Source organism: Oryctolagus cuniculus, chromosome 6 (assembly GCF_964237555.1).
Source record: "Oryctolagus cuniculus chromosome 6, mOryCun1.1, whole genome shotgun sequence".
NCBI classification, from domain to species: Eukaryota; Metazoa; Chordata; class Mammalia; order Lagomorpha; family Leporidae; genus Oryctolagus; species Oryctolagus cuniculus.
Genome location: NC_091437.1, coordinates 142,925,251 through 142,950,366, shown reverse-complemented (window position 1 = coordinate 142,950,366; position 25,116 = coordinate 142,925,251).

The following is a 25,116-nucleotide window of genomic DNA, read 5'->3' as shown; positions in this document are numbered from 1 at the left end:
TCAGATAAATAATCTGAAAGGAAATTGTATTCAACTTAATACTCATATTTGAACCAAATTATTAAGCATCAGGATAAAGACATTTTCAGACATGTAAGATGTCAAACTTATTTCCAATGATGCCTCTCTAGAGACTACTGAAGAATCTGCATCATGAAAGCTACAGAGAAAATCTGGGATGTGTGGCGGGGAGCATACAACATTTGCAATAATCTACATCCATGCATAGGAGGCAGATGAGGGTAACCCCTGGGGATAATTAGGGAGAAGCCAAGATTTCAGCTATACAGAGAAGGCTACTGGTGCTACGGTGGATGAAAGGATGATAAGGAATCCATCTACAGCAGTGGGGTTCAAAGTGTGGTCTGAATTGGCAGCAGGGAATTTGTTAGAAATGCAAACTCTCAGGCCCTATCCCAGAAATTTTGAGGCTGAGACCAAGTAGCATGTGTCTTAAGCTCACTGAGTAATTTTGGTGCATGCTAAAGTTGGAGAGACATTAGACTATGGGAGTTGCTGATCAATTGATATATATAGAGAGAGTGAGTTGAAGGGATAAGACCTAAATTCTGGCTTGAATAACTGTCATGGAAGGGTAAAATAAAAGTCCGGAAACACTGTGCAAGTGCTTTGTAAGATGAGCTGTGCCTACAGCCCACTGTACCTCTGGGTGGGGGGTATTTGTTTAGTCTTGCAGTTTCTGAACCATAGTATGTGCCTTCAAAGCTTCTGAATATGTTGCAAGTTTTACATAGCCTTCCATGTTTGACTTCCTCAATTTGAACTTTTGCTGAAAGTCAATTTTAATTTCATTAATAATTATGAAGCTGGAGTCTCTTACCATCTCAGTTCATGTGAGGGATCTGATCTGCTGAATGCCACCTGGGAAGGAGTTTAAAGTAGAGGGAACTTGTATTAATGAACTGGAAACAATCTACATGAAATTGATCTTGCTTCTTTCAAGTCTTAGACTTTCAAATATGTTTCATAAATCTCTTCTGACCCGGTATTTCTATCGGGCTCCAAAGAATAAGAAATGTCTGAGTAAACTACTTTTTACTATTCCAGTTATATAACAAATCACAAAATATTCATTTTTGCAGCCTGTATAGCAATGCACTTTTCAACAAATGATGCTGATCTCATACCTACATTATTTCAAAAGCTTCCCAGGGAATCCAGCCAAATTCTTTCTATGAAGCCAATATCACCTTAATTCCTAAACCCGGAAAAGACACAACAGAAAGAAAACTACACACCTATCTCCCTGATGAACATAAATGCAAATATTCAACAAAATCCTGGCAAACCAAATCCAACTACAAATCAGAAAGATCATTCACCCGGACCAAGTGGAATTTATCCCTGGTATACAGGGATGGTTCAATATTCGAAAATCAACGTGATACATCATATTAACAAATTGAGAAAAATATGATCTCAATATGCAGAGAAAGCATTTGACAAAATACAACACCCTTTTATGATAAACTCTAAGCAAATTGAGGTTAGAGGGAACATTCCTCAATACAACTAAGGCAATTTATGATAAACCAATGGCCAGCATCATATTGAATGGGGAAAAGTTGGAGGCATTTCCATTGAAAACTGGCACCAGACAGGGATGCCCACTCTCACCATTGCTATTCAATGTAGTACTAAAATTTTAGTCAGAGCCATCAGGCAAGAAAAAGAAATTAAAGGGATACAAATGGGAAAGGAGGAAGTCAAACTATCCCTATTTGCAGATGACATGATCCTATATATAGGGGATCCAATAAATTCCTCTAAGACTATTGGAACTCATAGAAGAGTTTGGTAAAGCAGCAGGGATACAAAGTCAATTCTCAGAAATCAACAGCCTTTGTATACACAGACAATGCCGTGGCTGAGGAAGAACTTCTAAGATCAATCCCATTCACAATAGCCACAAAAACAATCAAGTACCTTGGGATAAATTTAACCAAGGATGTCAAAGAGCTCTATGATGAAAATTACAAAACATTAAAGAAAGAAATAGAAGAAGACACCAAAAAATGGAAAAATCTGCCATGCTCATGGATTGGAAGAATCAATATCATCATTGTCTATTATCCCAAAAGCAATTTATAGATTCAATGCAATATCAATGAAAATACCAAAGTCATTCTTCTCAGACCTAGAAAAAATGATGCTGAAATTCATATGGAGAAACAGGAGACCATGAATAGCTAAAGCAATCCTTTACAATAAAAACAAAGCCGGAGGCATCATAATTCCAGACTTCAAGACATACTACAGAGCAGTTATAAAAACAGCCTGGTACTGGTACAAAAATAGATGGATAGACCAATGGAACAGAATAGAAACACCAGAAATCGATCCAAACATCTATAACCAACTCATTCAACAAAGGACCTAAAACCAACCCCTGGAACAAGGACAGCCTCTTCAACAAATGGTGCTGGGAAAACTGGATGTCCACATGTCAAAGTATGAAGCAAGACCCCTACCTTACACCATTTACAAAAATCCACTCAACATGGATCAAAGAACTAGATATACACCATGACACCATGAAATTGAGAGCATAGGGGAAACCCTTCAAAACATTGGAACAGGCAAAGTTCCTGGAGAAAGACCCCAGAGGAACAGGTAGTCAAAGCTAAAATAAACAAATGGGATTACCTCAAATTGAAGTTTCTTTACAGCAAAAGAAACAGGAAAGTGAAGAGGCAACCAACAGAATGGGAAAAAATATCTGCAAACTACACAACTGATAAAGAATTAACAACTAGAATATAAAATGATCAAGGAACTCCACAGCAACAAAACAACCCAATAAAAAGATGGGCCAAGGACCTTAACAGACATTTTTCAAAAGAGGAATTTGAAATGGCCAACAGACGCATGAAAAAATGCTCAGGATCTCTAGCTCACAATGAGGTTTCACCTCACCCCAGTTAGTTGATTTCTGTATGTAAGCCATTCTAACAACAGATGCTGGCGAGGATGTGGGGAAAAAGGGACACTAACCCACTGTTGGTGGGAATGCAATCTGGTAAAGCTGCTATGGAAGACAGTTTGGAGAGTCTTCAGAAACCTGAATATAGCCCTACTACATGACCCAGCCATCCCACTCCTTGTAACTTACCCAAAGGGAATTAAACTGGAAAAAAATGTCTGCACCTCAATGTTTATTTCAGCTCAATTCACAATAGCCAAGGCCTGGAGTCAACCTAAATGCCCATCAACAGAAGACTGGATAAAGAAATTGTGGGATTTGTACTCTATAGAATACTATACAGCAGTAAAAAAAAAAATGAAATCCGGTTACTTGCAACAAAATGGAGGAATCTGGAAAACATCATGCTGAGTGAATTAAGCCAGTCCCAAAGGGACAAATATCATACATTCCCCCTGATTGATGACAACTGAGCACCTAAAGGAAACCCGTTGAAGAGAAATGGACAGTATGAGAAACAATGACCAGATCAGCCCTTGTCTTGACTGTTGAACAACTATTTTATTCCTTTTAGTATTTTTGTTCTACTTAATACCATTGGTTGAACTCTTTAACACAATTATTCTTAGCAATTTAAAATTAACTGAAAAGTGATCTTTGTTAAATATAAGAGTGGGAATAAGAGGGAGAAGATACAGTTCAGCGCATGCTCACTTGGACTTACCTCCAATGGTAGTTAGAAACGTGCCAAGGGATTCCAATTCAATATCATCAAGGAGGCATGTACCAATGGCACCTCACTTGTTAAAGTGATAAGTTTAAGTACATAATTGATCAAAAAGATAGGGTAAGTGTCAGATTTCACATAAGAGCAGTGTCTGCAAATAATGAAGGATAGAATTAAAAGGGAGAGAATGATTCTGTGGGGGAAGCAGGATACACAGCAGACTCATAGAATGGCAAATGCCCTGAACAGCACTCTGGCCTCAGAATCAATACTTGGGGCGGCATTCAGATCTGGCTAAAAGGCCCATGAGAGTCTTGCAGGCATGGAAAGCCAAGACACTCTGGCAAAAACGACCTGAATGAAAGATCTCAGTGAATGAGATCCCAGCAGAAAAACGGGGCATCAAAAAAGGAGGCACCTTTCTCTGAAGGGAGGAAGGAACCTCCACTGTGAAATGGCCTTGACTAAATAAGTTCAGAGTTGGTGAACTCAAGAGGCTTCCATAACCTTGACAGCTCATGACAAGAGCCTCGGGTGATTACTGGCGCCATAAATAAGACTGTCAATTGTTAAATCAACAATGGGAGTCACTGTGCACCTGTTCCCCATGTAGGATCTGTCCTTAATGTGTTGTACTATGTGAATTAACGGTAAAACTAGTCGAACAGTATTCTATATCTTGTGCGGTTAAGTGAGTGCAGTCTGTTGATCTTTGCTTAGTATATACTAAGTTGATCTTCTGCATATAAAGATAATTGAAAATGAATCCCGATGAATAGTGGGATGGGAGAGGGAGTGGGAGATGGGATGGCTGTGGGTGGGAAGGAGGTTATGGGGGGAAAAGCCACAACAATGCAAAAGTTGTACCTTGTAAATTTACATTTATTAAATAAGCTTCCCAAAACCTGTGTTCCAATACTTCATCTATCTAGCACAGCAAGGCCAGACTGATCTCCCTGGAGCATCTATAACATAACTGTTACTGAGTTTATTTCTTTTCTGAACATAGGTTTGAAATGGGTGAGAACTCTTATATCCCAATAGCTAGGGAGTGGTCCTTGGTGGAGACTCAGTGGGAAAAGTTAAAAAGATAATTTCATCTTTAACATCTCTTTGATTTACTTGAAGAATCTGTTGGAAAAATCTAAAGGAAAATTGGATAGAAAAGCTCTTTGGGCTTTGGAAATTCATATGCAAGTGCAAGATGGGAATAGTGACCCTGAAAGACATTGCTGCCTAGGGTGAATGGGTGAAGCATGTTGCAAATGTATTGAGTAGACAGTGGGTGAAATTGGGGTTCCTGACACAAGGGGGACTTGTCAATAAGGAGGGGACATAGAATTCATGTAGGTTCTCAGAGCACAGAGAGAAGCTATTCCTTTCTGGGTGATCAAGTAGCGGCACACTGATGACTATCAAAGGACAGTACACATATCACTGAGGTAGGCACCACTGAGTGTTCTCCATCCCAGCAGATGTTGGGCGTTGCTTCAGCTTCCCTGTAGCCTCTATTCATTGGTGATGGGTGGTGCTGTCTTGAGAGGAGCCTGGAGATCTGTATACCTGAATCTCAACTTGTGTTCCCTTCAGGCCAGGTTCTGTTTCAGAGCACTTACACACACACTCCAGGGCTTACACTTACTCTTTGTTCAATTTGTTTCCTAACCTTTTCCCTACTCTGACAAACTTCTTCCTAGCTAAGTGACTGGAAGATCTCACTCTTACCCAAATGCTTCTTCCAAAATGTTTCTGTTCTTTTAAGTCCATTTTCTTTCCCTAACATCCCAGGTTTTTGAGACCTAAAAGGCAGAAAATATTTTTCCTTTGCTTTCTGTGATCATATTTTTGTTTTGGAGCCAAGATGAGAAATTTGCTCAGTTGAGCATAGTTCATTGAGAGGAAGGAAAAATGGAAGAAAATAATAATCTCCACACAATGATACTTAAGAGTATGCTGAGCCACATGAACGTGCTGGTACAATATCCTTTCTACCTACAAAATAACTTCAAATTGTTCTAATATTTAACTTCTCCCACTATATAAATGTATCAAAGTTTTGCTAGAGGTGAGTGCTATAGTCATGGAGACATCCCTTGGAACTCCTGTATTCCACATCAGAGTGCTTGGGTTTGAATTTGAGGCTCCACTCCCCATTCTAGCTTCCTACTAATAGGCACCCTGGGAGGCTTCAGTTAATGGCTCAAATGCTTGAGTACCTGCCACCCACATGGAAACCAGATGCAGTTCTGAGTTACTGAATTTGGCCCACCTTAGCCCTGACAGTTGTGGGTAGTGGTGGAAGAGCTCTTTAAAATTTGAAAAAGACTTTACAATAACTAAAACAACTGAGTTTTTGTTTTTTTAAAAGTGCAACCCAACATGGTACAACAAATTGAGAAACTTTTAGTCTAAAAAGTGATGTTAATTAAGGTAGTTAATGAAGAACTTGCTAGAAGAGAAGATATATTGGTCTCAAAGATATATTCTGGTAGATGGAATCAGATAGGGCACATTAGGAACGGGATGGCTTTAGTCCATTGAATTATTTGAAAGGCCAATTGATTGAGACTTTGTTTATCAAAAGATGTGGTCAGGCAACTGACAGGATTCTCACATTTGTTCTAGGTTTATGATTCTGACCATGTAAACCCATCTTTTAGCATTATGGCATAGTGGAAGTAACATCAGATTGAGAATAAAAAGGCCGGATTTCTTTTAATCCCAACCCTCACCCAACTGGCTGGGAAAAATTGGGAGATTCAAAAGACTCTAAGATTACATTACCACATCACTTGGGGCAAAAAATGAAGATATTAATACTTCCTCCTCTCTCAGAACTATTATTAGGATCAAATAAAACCATGTAAACAGCTATGAAAAATGCAAAGAGCTTCTTATAGCTATTGCTTTTGAAGCATCATTTAGGCATTGTGTGATTTTGATATCAAATTCAGAAAAGAAAATAATTTGAACTCATCTTCACATGCCTAAGATATGTCAATATTTCAATTATAAATGATAAAAGCCCTTATCAAAGGCTTAAATGACTGCCTCAGGCTCTGACTTGACAAATATTCTGTTAAAGTATATATTATACAAAATATATATTATACATATATAAATGCTTTTTGCTTCCAACGTATTTCTTCCCTTCCTCCGCCCCTCTTGCTGCTTCATCTGTTCCTTCCTCTTCTCCATCTGCCCCATCCTGTTCTCTCCTCCTTCTGCCACCACCTCTACCTCAATTTGTTGAGCATTTCCTGAGGACTGGGTCTATCATACATCACTTATATAGAAGTAGTCACATTTAATTCTGTTTTCTGTACTTTTTTTTCTAACTTAATTGGGCTAAATAGTACTCAAAATGTAAATCTTCACAAAATATGCTTCTGGAAATAATATCTTCAACTGGAATTAAACAGCCTGACCTTAGAAAATCCACCCATTTCCTTCAACCCCACTAGAACCTTCCTCATACACACATGCACTTGGGACTTCTCCAGCTGGTAGAATTTTGGGGACCCCTCCCATCCTGTCCATTTCTGTGAACCTGAGTTTCTACACCCTCAGGGGATTTGGATGAGCTACCAGGCACAGGCCTGGCAGCTGGGTCCCTGTCCCACCCCCCACAGCTGTTCTGTGGTCTCTTCAGGCACTCCAGCTGCTGTCAGGTCATCTCGCCAACCTCTGGACACCACTCTCTGTGTTTTCTCTTCCTGTCCTCCTGGACCTCCCAGATTAGTAGCAATAACAGGCTCTAGGATGTCAAAGGCCCATCTGCGAGGGGCTAATTGATTTCCCTCCGTCACTCTGTATTTTCTTTTTCCTCGCCTCCGGAAGCATGCCCTGAACCAAAGGCCATGGCAGCAGCTTTTACTGGCACAATCCTGCTTTTATTTCTTCCCTGGCAACAATTATTTATCCAGCTTGTCAAGTGACCGAGGACATTGGGAGGACCATCTGTTTCCCTCTGTCTGAATCCCCAAATGCTGTTACTCCATCTCCAGGAGCAGATCACCAACGCTGCCCGCCTTGCTCTCCATTTGTGTTTGCTGGCTTTGGCAGCCTTTCCTCACTGGGGCTGCCATTTTCACTTTATGCTTGTTCATTTGATTAGTGCCCTCCTCCTGTGAATTAACCATTCACCTTCCACACAGTAGCATCTTGATTCACCTTTCCTTAATCCTGGGAGAATGGTTCCTCTCATCTATGCTGACACCATCTCTCCCCCAGAACTAAGTTCTATTGGTTCTCCCCTCCTAAGCAGCTCTCAATTCCCTTCTCATTCTCCTGCAGGGGTGTCCTTTCAGCTTGCATCCTGTCTTAGAGGATTGGCACCCCTATTCTCATAGGATAGCCTGAGCCTCTGCAAGCCAGAGATGCCAAGCAATTTTTCCTGAAATCCCTCAAGAATTTTCCACTAGGCTCTGACTAATCCCATTGTTCCTCTTTGATCATGACATCCAATGCCTCTTAAATATCCCTTTTGCTTTTCTTGCTAGCGGCATATTTTCCCTTCACCTGCAATGTTCTGGTAGTGGTTTGGAATTGGATGGGGAATGGCAGGATTTTGCCATCCGAAGGACTTTTGGCAATGCCTCTGGACACCATTGGTTGTCACAACAGAGGGAGGAGACAAGAATGGTAGAGGCATCTGGAGGGCAAAGGCCAGGGAACTGTTAAACACCCCACACTGCACACAGCAAGGAATTATGCAGACCAAAATGTCAGTTTTGAAACTGAGAAGCCCTGCTCTATCCAGGCCAACTTATTTGAGGCTTTCTAAATGCACCATAACGTCTGATGCCTCCCGTCAGTGCTGCTTCAGCAATGTGCCCAACACACTCTTCACCATTTACCTGTCCCCAGCTAATCCCCCTCTGAGGACAAACCCAGCATCCTTTGTCTTGACTTCCTGACTGTGAATGATGTCTGTTGCATTGTCAGACTTCTAGTTATCAAAAAGGTTAAGCAATAAAACTAGAATCTAAAATCGGTGAGCAACATTAACATAGTCACTGCACTGACTCAGAAGTCAACAATCCAGAGCAGGAGACAAGTTATCGAATAATCAAGTAAACGTGGTACCCTGGTACCTTGTGTGCCCCTTCTTGTTTCCTCAAAGGACTCACTGCCTTTATTCTGGAGTTTTGTTCAGAGATCTCCTTGAGGCCAGGCGTTGGCAAACTTCTGTTTCTGGTCACATACTGGCTTTCTTAAATCTCTCCGCATGCCCAGAATCCAGGCACCTTAGCTTTGGTCACCAGGCTGTTCCCAGTGGACCTATAGTCTGCTGTCACTGCCTCCCAACCTCTGCACCCATGCTTTGGAGCCCCTGCTCACCTCATTGTTTTGATAACTCTGCCTTCTGCCAGGACCCAGCTTCCATCACCTCCATATCACAGATGTTAGACATCATTCCCACCACGTATAGATTGTCCTTCCCATCTCAGCCCTCAGCAGGGAGAAATGAAGAGCACAACTCCTGGACTCTGACAGATTTAAAGTTATTTAATGTTTCTAAGTCTCAATTTCTTCAGCAATATGTAAAGTAATAGCACCTTCCTCATAAGTTTTTGAAAATATTAATCTGGTACAGTATTAAATGTTAATAGTTGTTACTGTCTCTATACTACAAGCTATATAAATGATTGTATAGCTTTTCTCTGGGCTAACTGCTTTATCCTGAAGAATAGACTGTTTTATTCATCATTGTAACCCAGAGACAAAATCAGCAGTAGATTCTTGATGAATGTTGAGTTCCACAGATAGGTATTAAATTGCTACAGGCAAGACTAGCAATAGTGCAGCACTTTGTAGGTCTAATGTGAGGTAATCATTTTCAGATTGTCCCAAGGCAGTTGTGAGAATTAAATAAGACAATTACCCTATCATTACTTGTCCCCATTCTACAGATGAGAAAACCAGAGAAGAGAAAGCCTGCCCAAGGTTACACAGTAAATCAGTCTAAGTTTAAGCTCATGGTATTAGATGCCAAATTGTTTAATTTTCTATTAAAGATCTATCAGTATTTGTTTCAAGAATTTACTGATAATGTAGTATGATGGATACACAGGGAAGCATTTTGTCTAGACACAGAAGATAGTTGTTTCTTCTCTAGAGCTACCAAAAACAGTGCAGACTTGCAGAAGTAATTCCCAATGAATGATAGTAGGATGTAGGGCAATAGGATGGGGGAAGGTAAGAGAGATTTATCTTTCAACCTAAGCCAGGTGCTTGTCAAATAAGGCAACTAGGCCTGCTCTGTTTCCAAAGATGTTGTATAATAAATGTGAGACACGTATAAATAGGATGAGAGAATTAGAAGGATAGATGTATCACACTATGAAAACTGAGAAAATGGTTCATTTTTTATTATTTACAGGCAGAGTGGACAGTGAGACAGACAGAGAAAGGTCTTCCTTTGCCGTTGGTTCACCCTCCAATGGCCGCCGTGGCCAGCGTGCTGCAGCTGGTGCACCGCTCTGATCCGATGGCAGGAGCCAGGTGCTTCTCCTGGTCTCCCGTGGGGTGCAGGGCCCAAGTACTTGGCCCATCCTCCACTGCACTCCCTGGCCACAGAGAGCTGGCCTGGAAGAGGGGCAACGGGGAAAGAATCCGGCGCCCCGATCGGAACTAGAACCTGGTGTGCCGGCGCCACAAAGCGGAGGATTAGCTTAGTGAGCCACGGCGCTGGCCCAAAATGGTTCATTCATAAGTGAAGAAACACTTTGGGGGTCCCTAAATAGGGAGGCCATTGCCTGGTACTCACATAGGCCACCTATTTCCCAGGCTGTCGCAGTCCTGGGCTCCAGACTGGGGTAGGTTCTAGGTAACACTCATGAGGACTTTCAGGCTATCTCAGTGACCAAATCTCCCAGCTTGAGGGAAAGAGAGAGCTTGGGTATGCTCTTAAATTATCTAAAAATTATCTAAATGGCAGAAGAGGGGAGCTTCAGTGGCATGCATATGAATGTCTACTTCACAGGCTTCCGTGTCTCAAACTACTAATTCTCTTTGCTCTTCTGATTAAGGACAGTATATATCACAGAGGTTTCAGAAAACCAAATACACCAATAATGAACTCTCAGAAAACATAAGACAGGAGGAAGAGCAGACTGAGAGAAATGAAGGAAAACCAACTAGGTTATGAATTTCATAGAAACACTGCCCCAGTGTTTCAAGTTAATTGATTTGTGGGGAGGATGGACTGGATTAAAGAAAATGATCACCTGATCTGCAAGCAATCCAAGAAAAAGTATTTGTGGAAACTATGTGATTAAGCATATACCCTTTAAACAAACGTATTTCACTTTAAGTGCATAACTGTTCATAAAGATAGGAATAAGTGTCAAAGGGATCACATAAATAAGACCAAGTGTCTGCTAATAACAACAGATAGAATTAAAAAGGAGAAAATGATCTACCATGGGAAGCAGGCCACACAGCAGACTCATAGAATGACAAACGCTCTAAAGAGCGTGCTAGCCTCAGAATCAGCCCTTAAGGCATTCAGATCTGGCTAAAAAGCCCATGAGAGTATTTCAGCCATGGAAAGCCAAGATACTGTGGCAAAAAATGGCCTATATAAAAGATCTGAGTGAGATCCCAGTGGAAAGAAGGGGCCATCAAAGGAGGTACCTTTCTTGGAAGGGAGGAGAGAACTTCCACTTTAATGGTCCTGTCTAATGTCAGAGCTTGTGGACTCAAAAGTTTCCACAGCTCTTGGCAGCTCATGACAAGAGCCTCATTGATCACTGACATAATAAGAGTGTCAACTGTTCAATCAACAGGAGTCACTGTGCAATTTCTCCCCATGTAGGACCTCTGTCCTTAATGAGTTGTACTATGAGAATTAACAGTAAAACTGGTCTTCAATCAGTACTTTATACTGTGTCTGTGTGGGTGCAAACTGTTAATCTTTACTTAGTACAGAGTTGATCTTCTGAATATAAAGATAATTAAAAGTGAAACTTAATGAAGAATGAGTTGGGAGAGTAGAATGTGAATAGGGGTAAGAGGGCAGGTATGGGGGAAGAACCACTATATTCCAAAAGCTGTACCTATGAAATTTATATTTATTAAATAAAAACTTTCAAAAAACATTACACCATGGGGCTTGCAATTAGGAAGTTTCATTCCTCAAAGATTGGGGCACTATTCACAGAGGACACACTGAGCAGATAAAAGAAACAGATGAAATTCGCACAGATTGCTTGTTGAATCCATATATATTTAATATGGCATCTTACAAAGAGCAAGTAACCAAATCTGATTCTCTCACACACACACGCACACACACACACATACACACACCCCTTTAAATGTTTAAAATGCAAAAAATCCATAACATGGAAAACAATTGACCACACTTTGGTATTCTAGGCTCTATCAGAACTTTCTCAAATATTTGGATTGATGAAAGAATTTCTAAAATTATTAGAGGTCACTTCATAATTTAACTTAACCAGTTCTTTACTATAACCCCATATGTTATATATTACATATTGACTTTACTAGCAAAACACCTATATTATACCTGAAATATATTTTGTATAAAATAGTTATAAATTATATCTAATATACTGTGTCAAATAATTTTATACAGTTATGGATTCAGTATATATAACATACATAAAAAGCACCAGTTCTTGGGTTTCTGGTTAATAGAATTCTCCAGTTGGCAGAATTTTTGCTGTCAATGGCCATTGAAACACATAGCAGAGAGGTCATTGTCTGGAATGACCAGGAGTGTGGGAAAGTTTGACTCTAGTGCTCATATCTTGATTCCATAGGAGCCATACTTATGAGCTCCATTGATATCCATATATTTACTTTCCCCAGATGCAGCACATTTTCACTGAGCCCAATTATCCTTAGTAGCTCAGCCTTTGCTTTGGCTCAAGAGCATGTCTAGACAAACATTCTTTGGAATATGTTTTTGGTCTTTGTAAGTTTGAACAAAATGAATCAGCAATCAGAAAGACAGCCAGGGTATGATTAGCCACAGTGCACTGGGTAAACAGTGTTTTCCTTCCCTACATGTTGACAAAATTCACAACACTGCAAATTACAAAATTCACTCTGGGTTATTCAGGGGAAATTAAAATTAAATACCAAGCACCATGACTTTACTGCCTTCCTGGCCAGACTTGGGTGTACAGATGGCCTTCATTCATCTGGCATCATCACTGTGGGTCTTGTGGAGCCCTTGACTGGGGATTAGGGCCCTCAGATTGGTGCTGTCGGTGGCACCTGGCTGCCCATATCATTCCAATAGCACTCTGTTGTAGCCATAGACTGATATGAGATGCTGATACTGCCACAGGCATTAGTATGATACTTCAATCCTGGAATAAAACTTTCAAAATGAGGCAGGGAACAAGGGAGCTCACTGGTACAGTTGGATGGAGCAGACCCAAGTATGCAATCAAGTAGGCTTCTGTCAGTAGGGAGGCAGGAGCAGGAGAGAGGAAAGATGGAGACAAAGTCAGCTTGCAAGGCAAACAAGGGAGGAGAAAATGTGGGAAGAGCTTTCCTTTTCAAAGAGCAGAGAAGGACAGAGCAAAGTGAGGTCTAAAAGGCAAAGGAGAAGAGATCAGGCCACAGCTAAGACAGTCATTTCATGCCAGAGGACGACCAGATGATACCGTGTGATAAGAAGGCTTAAAGCTGTTCCACACTGCAGGGAGGAGTCTGGGTGCCCATCTGTGCATGTGTGCATCTGTGTGAGCTGGCTGGGAGAGTAGCAGATCAGGTTGGGGCTGCTGCCTGGGCTGGGCTGGTGGTGGTAAGAATCAGCAAGCAGAGGAATAGTGAAAACAATAGTAGAGCAAAAATACACCATGGGATGAGCCCAAGCAAAGCCAGAACAGACTACATATTCCTGTGTAGGGAAATGGAAGAGCAGAGATGAGGAGTGAGATCTTTTGTCTTAATTGTGCCATTAAGAGCAAACTGTGATGGCAACATTTATCAGACTGCCATGTTCCAGGCATGGCACAAAGGGTTTCCTATGCAACCTTTTGTTTAATCCTTACACCAACTGTCTTCAGCAGGGCCTGTTTTCTCCACTCTTTGGCAGAATATAACCCTAGGAGACACTTAGCAACTTGCCCAAGGACATGCAGCCATGTAGTGAGGGGATAGAGGCTAGGAAGGCGGTAATGAGAAAGCTGAGATGGGTGTAGGAACCATCTACCAGCTTCAACCTCACATCAGGATCTCGTTCAAGGCTTTTGTCAGACTGAAAGTGTTTGTCAGCTAGAAATATCTTACGTCATTCGCTAGACACCTGCTGAAAGTCTTTCCTGCTTTTAAAGCCAATGCTACACATGAAGTCTTTTACTTGCAACTAACCAAGGAGTGATGCTGAGATTGTAGATGGCTCAGGAGTCTAAGGTCTTTTAACACACAGAGTGACAATTTTCCTTTGTTATACATGAGGACAAATAAGGAAAAGGACTTCAGTGATGTTCTAGAAATGTAGATAGCCAAATCAATGTGCCAGCTATGGTGAGCAGCAGACAGCATTTCAGGACCTTTTGCCTGAGAGGAGAAAGAATCCCTGAGACAGAAAGATGTAATCTGTGAGGCTGGGAAGCTGAATAATCACACTCTTGCCTCACTGCTTTCTTTAGTCATGACTTCTTTTTCCTACATGTAATAAACAATATCCTTAGCACAGCCAAGAAATTGCACCTGTACCAGAAGTCAAAGCCAATAAAGCAAGAATGCCCACCAAGACTCCCTGAACCATCACTGCCAGGTCTGTATGATAGACTGTCAAGGGAGTGCAATACAGAGATGATCCCTGCCCACTGCAGGGTCTTCAGTGGGGTTGGTGGGGTGGTCTTGTTGGCCAAAATTGGCTAAAGGCTACGAGGAACAATAAGACAGACAGAACTCCTTCAAATGTTTGTTACCTTGATTACTGTAGTTTCTATCTTCACACCACTCTCAAACACAAACACCTGAGTTATAAGAAAACTTAAAGAAAAAAGCATCTCTTCATAGATTTTTTTTTAATGAAGGGACAATGCACATCACAACAAAATGCTCCAAAATTTCTTACACTCAGCTTTATTTACAAGAGGCTACTCCTAAGTCTTTGGCCAGATCATCTCTTCTGGGCTCCCATGGCCCTGCACTGTCACTCAGCCATTCTTAGCTCCCTTCGCCTCTCAACTCACATGCCATTCCACTCCCTTCCAAGCCCTAGTCTTGGCCCTGGCAGTCATATTGCTGAACTGCAACTGTCTCTAGCACTCAGGGCATCCAGTTCATGAGGTCTGAATCCTCGCCTCTCTGTAGGCAGACCCCAGCAATATTGGTGAGCATGATTTTTAAATCTCATAGAAAGTAGGGAAAAAATAAAATAGAAACATGTAAGAATAAAATCTGGAATCAGAATTGAGAAGGACAAGAAGGCTTGGGGCCGAATGATTAATGAAGCTTAATGGATGTTTTAATGAGTAGTTCACCAGGAAATTGGAGATAAGGCAAAAAAAAAAAAAAATAGGAAGAGGGCCCAAGATATTTTAAACAAAAAATGAAAGTAGAGCTACAGAATCATGACATTGTTTATCTTGAAATAGATTAAGTAAAAGGACTAAAATCTTATATACCATAAAATATCAAGTGTGAATAATATTCATATTATGGATTGTGAAATTCTATTAGACATTGTCTTCAGCAGGATTGAAAAAGATGGCCCATAACTTGCTGCTTTTGAGAGATTTGTAAGAAACTAATAAAAGAATCTTTGCAATGCAGACAGACCGTGCGCTTTGCAATGGAGGAGGGGACCACATCTCACTTAAGTACTTCCTCCTCCCTCCCGTTCCTACTAAATGGAAATCAGACACATGTGTCAAGGGGACTCGGTCACTTCGTCTGCATATTAACTGTTATATTAAGATTTGTTGCAAAAAGACAGTCCATTAAAGGTTTCCTCTGAAGAGGGAACAGAGTGGAAATAAATTATAAGCTGAAGGACATTTTGGGAAGAGCGCTTTTTGAGAATTCATTACTACTATTTAAGACTAATTGAAATCAATTGTTCTAGTGCCTCTACTCTACACAGTTCAGTTTCACCCTTGGGAAAGCCATATTTCTTCCCACATCTGAGTCAACAAACAGGGAGCTAATTTGAGTTCTGTAAAAAGCTCCAAGATGCCTCCATAAGGTAATTCAAATTTCAAATTGGACTTTGCCTTGGGATACAGAATCGGGGCACATTGCCCTTCTCATGAGAAGCCAGAGTATGAGGGAACCTGGAAAGGTGGTATGACACTCATTAAGGGATAATTTGGCCAGGTTAACAGTATTTGAAGCTGAGGGACAGCTCCCTGAGGCAAGGTCTTTATGATGCCAGTTAAATCATCTACAGGGAGATGATCACCCTACTCTGTCCATGACTCTTTCCCTGGAATATGCAGCCCAGCACTATCAAGTCCTCCTGCCTTTTCACTTGCTGTACCCTCTGCCTAGAATTTCCTTTTCTAATCTGAACTGATGGGTAATGTGATTTGCAAGCATCAGAAGTCCTGCACTTAAATGGTAAACTGTCAGAGCCTACCTTTGTGCTGAAAGTCCTCACACCAATCACTTCTAAGATTATAATTTCTAAGGCAGTACTCAAATGGCCATATTTTCAATTATTTGTAGCTTATTGAAGTTGAATGATGTTATTTGGACAGTCAGAGTGGACAGTGAGACAGAGAAAGGTCTTTTTGTTGGTTTACCCCCCAACGGCCACTGCGGCTGGCGTACCGCGCTTATCTGAAGCCAGGAGCCAGGTGCTTTCTCCTGGTCTCCCATGCGGGTGCAGGGCCCAAGGACTTGGGCCATCCTCCATTGCCCTCCCAGGCCACAGCAGAGAGCTGGCCTGGAAGAGGAGCAACCGGGACAGAATCTGGCGCCCTGACCGGGACTAGAACCCAGTGTGCTGGTGCTGCAGGCGGAGGATTAGCTTATTGAGCCACAGCGCCGGCCTCATGTTATCTTATTTAACCATGGGAGAGACCAGGATGTAAAGGAATAGAGCATAGGATAGATCAGATTTGATGGGAAATTAAAGGAGACTTAGAGGGTATGTGATACCTGCAGAGTCAGTGAGTAGGAAGAGCATTAAACCAGGAATCCTAAGTTTGGGGTCTGAGTAGGCTTTTTGTTAGGTCCTATGTGAGGCAAAGGGTGTATATTTGGTGTTGGGGGGTGGGAGAGATTGCCATCTCTGACTCCATAGGAAGGCATCAATCTCTTCTCTTGCATTCTATTAGTCTAGGATGTAAAATAAATCCAGACATGAGAAGGGACAACAGACCTCACCTTTCAATGGAGAATTCTTGATAAGAAGGGCATGTAGAATGGGATAGATATTGGTATAACTATTTTTGGAAAATACTGCTTTCCACAAGCATCATGGAAACTTGGGAGATGGTTAAGACAAACATTATCTATCTTCATCAATGGGGAGCACTTCAGGACCTTTTATCAGGAGCAAACATTTGGCACAGTGGTTAAGCCACCACTTGACACTCACAGCCCATATCTGAGTGCCTGGATTTGAGTCCTGGCTCTGCTCTTTTTTTTTTTTTTCATATCTGTTTCTTTTTATTTTTTTAATGTGGATACTAGAAAATTTATATTACATAGTGGTTTGAATTTAAGCTCATATTTATGTCTCACTTTTTTTTATCTTTTATTTAATGAATATAAAATTCCAAAGTACGACTCATGGGTTACAATGGCTTTCCCCCCCATACCGTCCCTCCCACCCACAACCCTCCCCTTTCCCACTCCCTCTCCCCTTCCATTCACATCAAGATTCATTTTCAATTATCTTAATATACAGAAGATCAGCTTAGTATACCTTAAGTAAGGATTTCAACAGTTTGTTCCCACACAGAAACATAAAGTGAAAAATAATAGATGATTTTTTTTTAAATGATGATGAAATCAGATCAGACATATTGTCATGTTTAATCCCAGTGAGAGTCAAGTTGGGAATTGATAATTTCTTTTTTCTTTTTTTTTTTTTTTACAGAAGATCAGTTTAGTGTACATTAAGTAAAGATTTCAATCGTTTGCACCCCCATAGAAACACAAAGTGAAATATACTGTTTGAGTACTCGTTATAGCATTAAGCCTCAGTGTACAGCACATTAAGGACAGAGATCCTACATGAGAAGTAAGTGCACAGTGACTCCTGTTGTTGACTTTACAAATTGACACTCCCGTTTATGGCATCAGTAATCTCCCTATGCACCAGTCATGAGTTTCCAAGGCTATGGAAGCCCCTTGAGTTCTCCGACTCTTATCTTGTTTAGACAAGGTCATAGTCAAAGTGGAGGTTCTCTCCTCCCTTCAGAGAAAGGCACCTCCCTCTTTGAAGACCTGTTCTTTCCACTGGGATCTCACTCACAGAGATCTTTTTGCCAGAGTGTCTTGGCTTTCCATGCCTGAAATACTCTCATGGGCTTTTCAGCCAGATCCGAGTGCCTTTAGGGCTGATTCTGAGGCCAGAGTGCTATTTAGGACATCCGCCATTCTATGAGTCTGCTGAGTATCTCACTTCCCATGTTGGATCACTCTCCCCTTTATTTATTCTATCGGTTAGTGTTAGCAGATACTAGACTTGTTTATGTGCTCCCTTTGACTCTTAGTCCTTTCATTATGATCAATTGTGAACTGAAATTGATCACTTGGAATAGTGAGATGGCATTGGCACATGCCACCTTGATGGGATTGAATTGGAATCCCCTGGTATGTTTCCAACTCTACCAATTGGGGCAAGTCAGCCCGAGCATGCCCCAAATTATACATCTCTTCCCTCTCTTATTCCCACTCTTATGTTTAACAGGGATCACATTTCAGTTAATTTTCAACACTTAAGAATAACTGTGTGATAATTACAGAATTAAACCAGTCATATTAAGTAGAACAGACAAAAAAAAATACTATGAGGGATAATGTATTAAGTTGTCCATTAGCAGTCAGGGCTATGCTGATCAAGTCACCATTTCTCATAGTGTCCATTTCACTTCAGGTTTCCTTTTTGGTGTTCAGTCAGTTGTCACCGATCAGGGAGAACATATGGTATTTGTCCCTTTGGGACTGGCTTACTTCACTCAGCATGATGTGTTCCAGATTCCTCCATCTTGTTGTAAATGACTGGATTTCGTTGTTTCTTACTGCGGTATAGTATTCTAAAGAATACATATCCCATAATTTCTTTATCCAGTCTACCGTTGATGGGCATTTAGGTTGGTTCCAGGTCTTGGCTATTGTGAATTGTGCTGCAATAAACATTAGGGTGCAGACCGCTTTTTTCTTTATCAATTTAAACTCCTTTGGGTAAATTCCAAGGAGTGGGATGGCTGGGTCGAACGGTAGAGTTATATTCAGGTTTCTGAGGAATCTCCAGACTGATTTCCATAGTGGCTTGACCAGTTTGCATTCCCACCAACAGTGGGTTAGTGTCCCTTTTTCCCCACATCCTCGCCAGCATCTGTTGTTGGTAGATTTCTGTATGTGAGCCATTCTAACCGGGGTGAGGTGAAACCTCATTGTGGTTTTGATTTGCATTTCCCTGATTGCTAGTGACCTTGAACATTTTTTCATGTGCCTGTTGGCCATTTGGATTTCCTCTTTTGAAAAATGTCTATTGAAGTCCTTGGCCCATCTCTTAAGTGGGCTGGCTCTGCTCTTCATTCCAACTTCCTGCTAACATGCATCCTGGAGGGCAGACTCAAGCAGTTGAGTCCCTGTCACTCATGAGACCTGGATTGATTTCTTGGCTCCTGGTTTTGGTCTCACCCATCTCTGGCTAATGGAGTCACTTGAGGATTTATACGGCAGATAGAAGTATGTTTCTCTCTCTCCCTTCCTCCCTCTGTTTCTGTCTCATGTTTCAAATACATAAATGAATTTGAAAAACTTGTCAGTGGAGCATGAATCCTGGTTTCAAATTCACCCTCTACCATATTCTCTGGGTTACACAAGGTAGTTATTTAATGTCTTGTAGTTTCTGTTGTTAACTCACATGCAATATGATCCTCATGATCATAAGATCTGAGGTAAGGCCTGTAAAGGGATCGCCTAGTTAGCAACACATAGTAAATGCTTAATAAGTGATAGGTACATTTAGGAGATGAGTAAACAGAAGTAGAAGCCTTAATTACTCAGTAAATAATTTCACAAGGTTACAAACTACAAAAAATTTGAGACAATCATTTGGCCTAAAGCCCAATATTTCCTTCATAACAGGCCACTGAATATTTTACTGACATGGTAAATAAATGACCCATACTTGGAATTTGTATTTCACTGCATTTGTATTGGCCCATGCTTGGTGTGTTCATATAAGATGTGTTCTTACAATTTGGCTGTAAGTAGGATCCCTTTTTAGTCTAAATTCAAATATCAACTGGAAAGTTAACTTTCCAAGTTGCAGGTGCCCTTTTATATTTGAATGGTAATTGTGACCTTATTTTTTAATTAATTCAATAGGACACACAATACCTACAATTAATAGGAGCCTGGCAGTTGAGAGCAAATTTTCATCTTTTTCCTTACTTAACAGCCTTGGTGCAAACAATAATACAGTTGAGTTTAGCACATAGAAAAATGAGATCATATTTTTAAATTGTTATGCATATTAACTATATTGTTCTCCCTTTTAAATATTAAAGATGATTAAGGGGTTTTGTTTACCTGGAATTATTTGGGCCACCTGCAATTATTTGGGCCATATCTGCTGGGAGGTTAAGGGGAAGGGTTAGCAGAAAGGGTTTAATGCACTAAGCATACTTATTAGGTTTCCATGACTCATTAGATTCACTTTTGTATCTTCCTATGCATTAGACTGCATACATTACACAGTGATGGATGGGATGCTGATCAAATAAAATTAATTGCTCTTGCCCAGAATGTACATATTTTCACGTTGATTTCTAAGTGATATCCTTAAAAATGAATACATGTTTATATCTGAATTGGATACCATGGTTAACCAGAATTAGGAGTTTATCGAAGTTTGCTTTTCTTTGACTTTGCAGAGGATGATGATCAATATTTCCCATTCATAATAAAATTAAAGCCCTCAGACCTTTAACAATACTGACATTGTCACTGTTTGAAATAGTGTACTAGGTGGGCCAGCGCCATGGCTCACTTGGCTAATCCTCCACCTGTGGCGCCGGCACCCCGGGTTCTAGTCCCGGTCAGGGCACTGGTTCTGTACTGGTTGCTCCTCTTCCAGTCCAGCTCTCTGCTATGGCCCAGGAGTGCAGTGGATGGCCCAAATGCTTGGACCCTGCACCTGCATGGGAGACCAGGAGGAAGTACCTGGCTCCTGGCTTCAGATCAGCGTGGTGCACTGGCCGCAGCATGCTGGCCGTAGTGGCCATTTGGGGGGTGAACCAATGGAAGGAAGACTTTTCTTTCTCTCATGAACTCTGCCTGTCAAAAAAAAAAATACTGTTAGGTGTAAGAGTATATTTCTTCCCTAAGGAAGTTAATCATATTGGTACAGCTTATCCATTCCACCTCCCTCTATGCTCCTATGTCCCTTCACATGTTAAAAGGTTTTCAGAAACCAAGTAATAAGTAGGTTGGCTTAATACAGTACCATAGTATAACTCGGTGATTCTCAAGCATGCTTAAACTAGAGGGTATTTTTCTTTTTTCTTCAAAGAACATCAACTAACATCTCATAGACCTTTGCCCTTTTTTCTCTGAACAGCAGAGAGAAAGATTTTGTATCTGTTGGTTTACTTGCCTGAATGCCTGCAATAGCGAGTTTGGCCAATTCAAACCAGGAGGCTAGAACTTGACCTAAATCTCTCACCTGGGTGGCAGGCACCCAAGTACCTGAGCTATCACCTACTGCTTCCCAGAGTATACATTAATATGAAACTGGAATTGGAAGCAGAGCCAGGACAATATGGACTGTGGGAATCCAGAGAAGTATCTTTAACTACTACCAAATGCTGTTGGCCCTCACCTTTCTAAAGGTTACATAATCATTGTCATAGTAGATATATAAAATAAGTCTTTAATTAAACTCCTAAAAATGGATATCTAAATTGGTAGCAAGTGTTTGCTATTCAAAATGCTTTGTTCATAAATTAATACCTAGCATGATTATTGTCTTTATACAGATTCATTTGTAAGTATGAGATGCATGGTCTTTATCCAACCTTGAGGTATCAGTCACAATGCAACCTCTTGACCATCATGAATTTGCTCCATGCAGATCAGAGTTCAATCATTTCGTGTCTTCAGTGGAAACCTCGTGATTTCTCCATAGTGAAAGAGGACAGACCAAGCCCCACTGGCTGTATTTCTAAGGAAACCAGCATTCTACTTGGCCCTGCTAACATTCTGGTTCTAGATGTACATTTCCTGGCTGAGGAGATTTGGGGAGATGATGTGTGTAGTTATCCTGAATTGCATTCAGATGGCCCCGGAAACTGCTGAATTAATTGCTTAAGTAACCAAGTATTTAATCATTTACATTTCCCTTTGTCTTGTGCTTTTAGTCTCCTTATCCATTTTCTGCTCTTGACTTCTTACAAAAAAAATACATAGACCAGAGAACCGGAATTCTTGATCCATGTGTTGATTCAGCTCTACTTAGATTTCAGCTCTTATTCCAATAGTGACAATTCCACAGTCACTATTTGGCCAAATGACTCATTTGCAATCAGAGACCAGATATATTCTTGTTTATAAACATGATCATCTTTCATGTGTGTTGGAAAATCCTGAGCCCATCCAGTTCTCATTATGACTGATATTTGCATAAATCCTGGCCTAACTGTATATTACTGAATACCTTCCAGAACAAACCCCTTTGTGTCACTGGTCCAGGCAAATATCGCTAGCGGACACTGTTTCTTCTTTCTCAAATAAGTGATGTTCTTTCTCATCTTTCTTCACCCTCATGTTCTTCCTCTTGAATTATAAGAATTCTACTCATTTTTCAGGGCTCAATCCTGAACAAAATTTTCCAGAAGCTTCCTCTACCTGTTCAAGCCCTGTATGATCTCTTCTGCCTCATTTCATTAGACATTTGCCATATTTGGCCTTGTGTTGTTTTTATTGATTTAATTATTTAAAAAGCAGAGTGAGAGAAAGAGCTTCTATCCACTCCTTAATCCCCTGAATGCCTGTAGCAACCAGGGTTATGCAAGGTCAAATGCAGGAGCCAGGAACTCCATCTGAGTCTCCCACAAAGGTGGAAGGGGCTCAAGCACTTGAGCTATCATTTACTGCCTCCCAGGATGCATTAGCAAGAAGCTGGGTCAGAAATGGAGTGTCATCCAGGACTCATATAGACACCCCAACATGGGACATAGGTGTACCAAGTTGTGGCTTAGCCTACTCAACCATAATGCCTGCTCCCATTATTTATCTTTTTGATTCTTCATAAGCTTTGTCTTCAGCTATGAGAGTCAATGACTATTTCCTCTTAACAGATTTATGAACCCTGTATCCTTGTTCCAGTTGCCTAAGACTATATGACAAAGCCCCTGATGCCATATGCCTGAGTTGGCATAGAACCTACAGGGTATCTCTCAACCTCTGGCTTACCTCACCAATATTTCTGTACCATTGCTTTAACCTATAGCCTACTCTCACTAAGCCACATCACTGAGTTTTAGTTCATTTTTTTCTCCAGGTGGAAACTGTAGTAGTATCCTTAAAACCTATATATTTGTAGATCCAGAAAATTGAGATACTTCTTAAAAAATCTTTTTCAGAATTTTAGGTAATAGGAATACCAATGGGTACCTGTCTATAATGACTAATAGTAAATAGAGAATAAAGATTACTTCTAAACATGTATTGATCTTGTTTTGTGCCAAGACCCACCATAGGTTCTGGGATCCATCCATGAGTAAGACACATAAGCCCCCGCCCTCATGAAGTAAATGCATTGATGATCTTTTGCTCTTGAAAAACTATGCACGTAACCTTAAACTTAGAGGGGGAATAAAAGAAATATGGGTGACTATTTGGAATTCTGGACATAAAATATATGCATCATCTATTTTATGCAGACGTGCTAGTACATGGCTGCATAAAGTGGGGCCTTTTTATTCTTTTATGGATTGGCCATAGACTATGCAATACAAATGGGACATAAAAGAATAATGGGAAAGACGAGACCGGACTAAATAAATCCTTTGAAAACTTTTTTCCACACTCTGTCATGAGAATAAATTCCCCTTGTGCTTTTTTTTTTTTTTTTTTTTTTTTTTTTTTTTTTTTTTTTTTTTTGCTTCTGTTCTGTTCTAGGTCACTAGAAATGAAAATATATTAGAACGGCTTGTGCATTCAAAAATCTTCAATACCTCCAAGTCCACAGTAGACCTTTACAAACCAAAAGGAAATATTCAAAATGAATACACTATAGGAACAGCACTGAATAGCATTTGGAAAACCTGAAAAATATCTACCCATTTGTCTAGGCTGGTGGCTATTACTATAATGAGAAATAAGCCAAACAAATTAGGGGACAGTGGCAGTTTTCAGATTGTAATTATGTACATTGTGAACATATAAGCATCAGAATCCTCATGATAAGGAGTTATAGGAATGACCTACAGAAAAAATTAAAATGAAGGGGTTTAAAGCAAGACAACATTTGCTGTTGAACTTGAGTTTCTATGAGACAAGAAGCTACAAAATGTGTCATTTCCATAATATGATATGAAGAAGCTCCTCATTGCTAGAAATTTCCAAGCCACATAAGGGATAAATCAGTGATTGGAGGTAGAATCGGAATGCTCTATGATAAAAATGAGGTATTGATTCTGTGAGATTTTAATTTAGATTAGTTCACTTAGAAAAAGTAATAAATTGAAATGTACTCAACATGGCTTACATTTGAAATGACTTATCAGGATTCCAAAATGAAACCTTAGGCAAGCAATAATTTTAACTCTAGCAGTCACCCAAGTTGCCCATACTAAATTACAGAATCTTCGCAAATAATTTGGACAAGAATGAGACAAGTAATATATCTCTGAATGACAAACGGGAGCTTGAGCTTCAATGTCAGAAGAAAAGATGGGACAAGAAAAGGAAGTGAGTGTCTGGCCATAATAAATTAAGACAAACATCTGAACTATTAGAAAAGTGATGCAATGTAAGGTACACCATATATTTGCCTGATGCCTAGTTCGATTTGGTTTCCATTGGTCAGACAAAAGGCATTATCTGTAGGAAAATATGAAATTGGATTCTTTTGACTTACATCTAGATTTCTTAATATTCTAATTTGTTGATATTGAACTTTGATTATTTTTTAGCCTCTTGTTTATAATTAAATAGTACATATAAATCTGGAAACAAAGCTTAGTCTACTCTGGAATAAGAATTATAATCATGAAGTGTTTGAGCTCTTATTAGCCAGGCACTGAGCAGAACT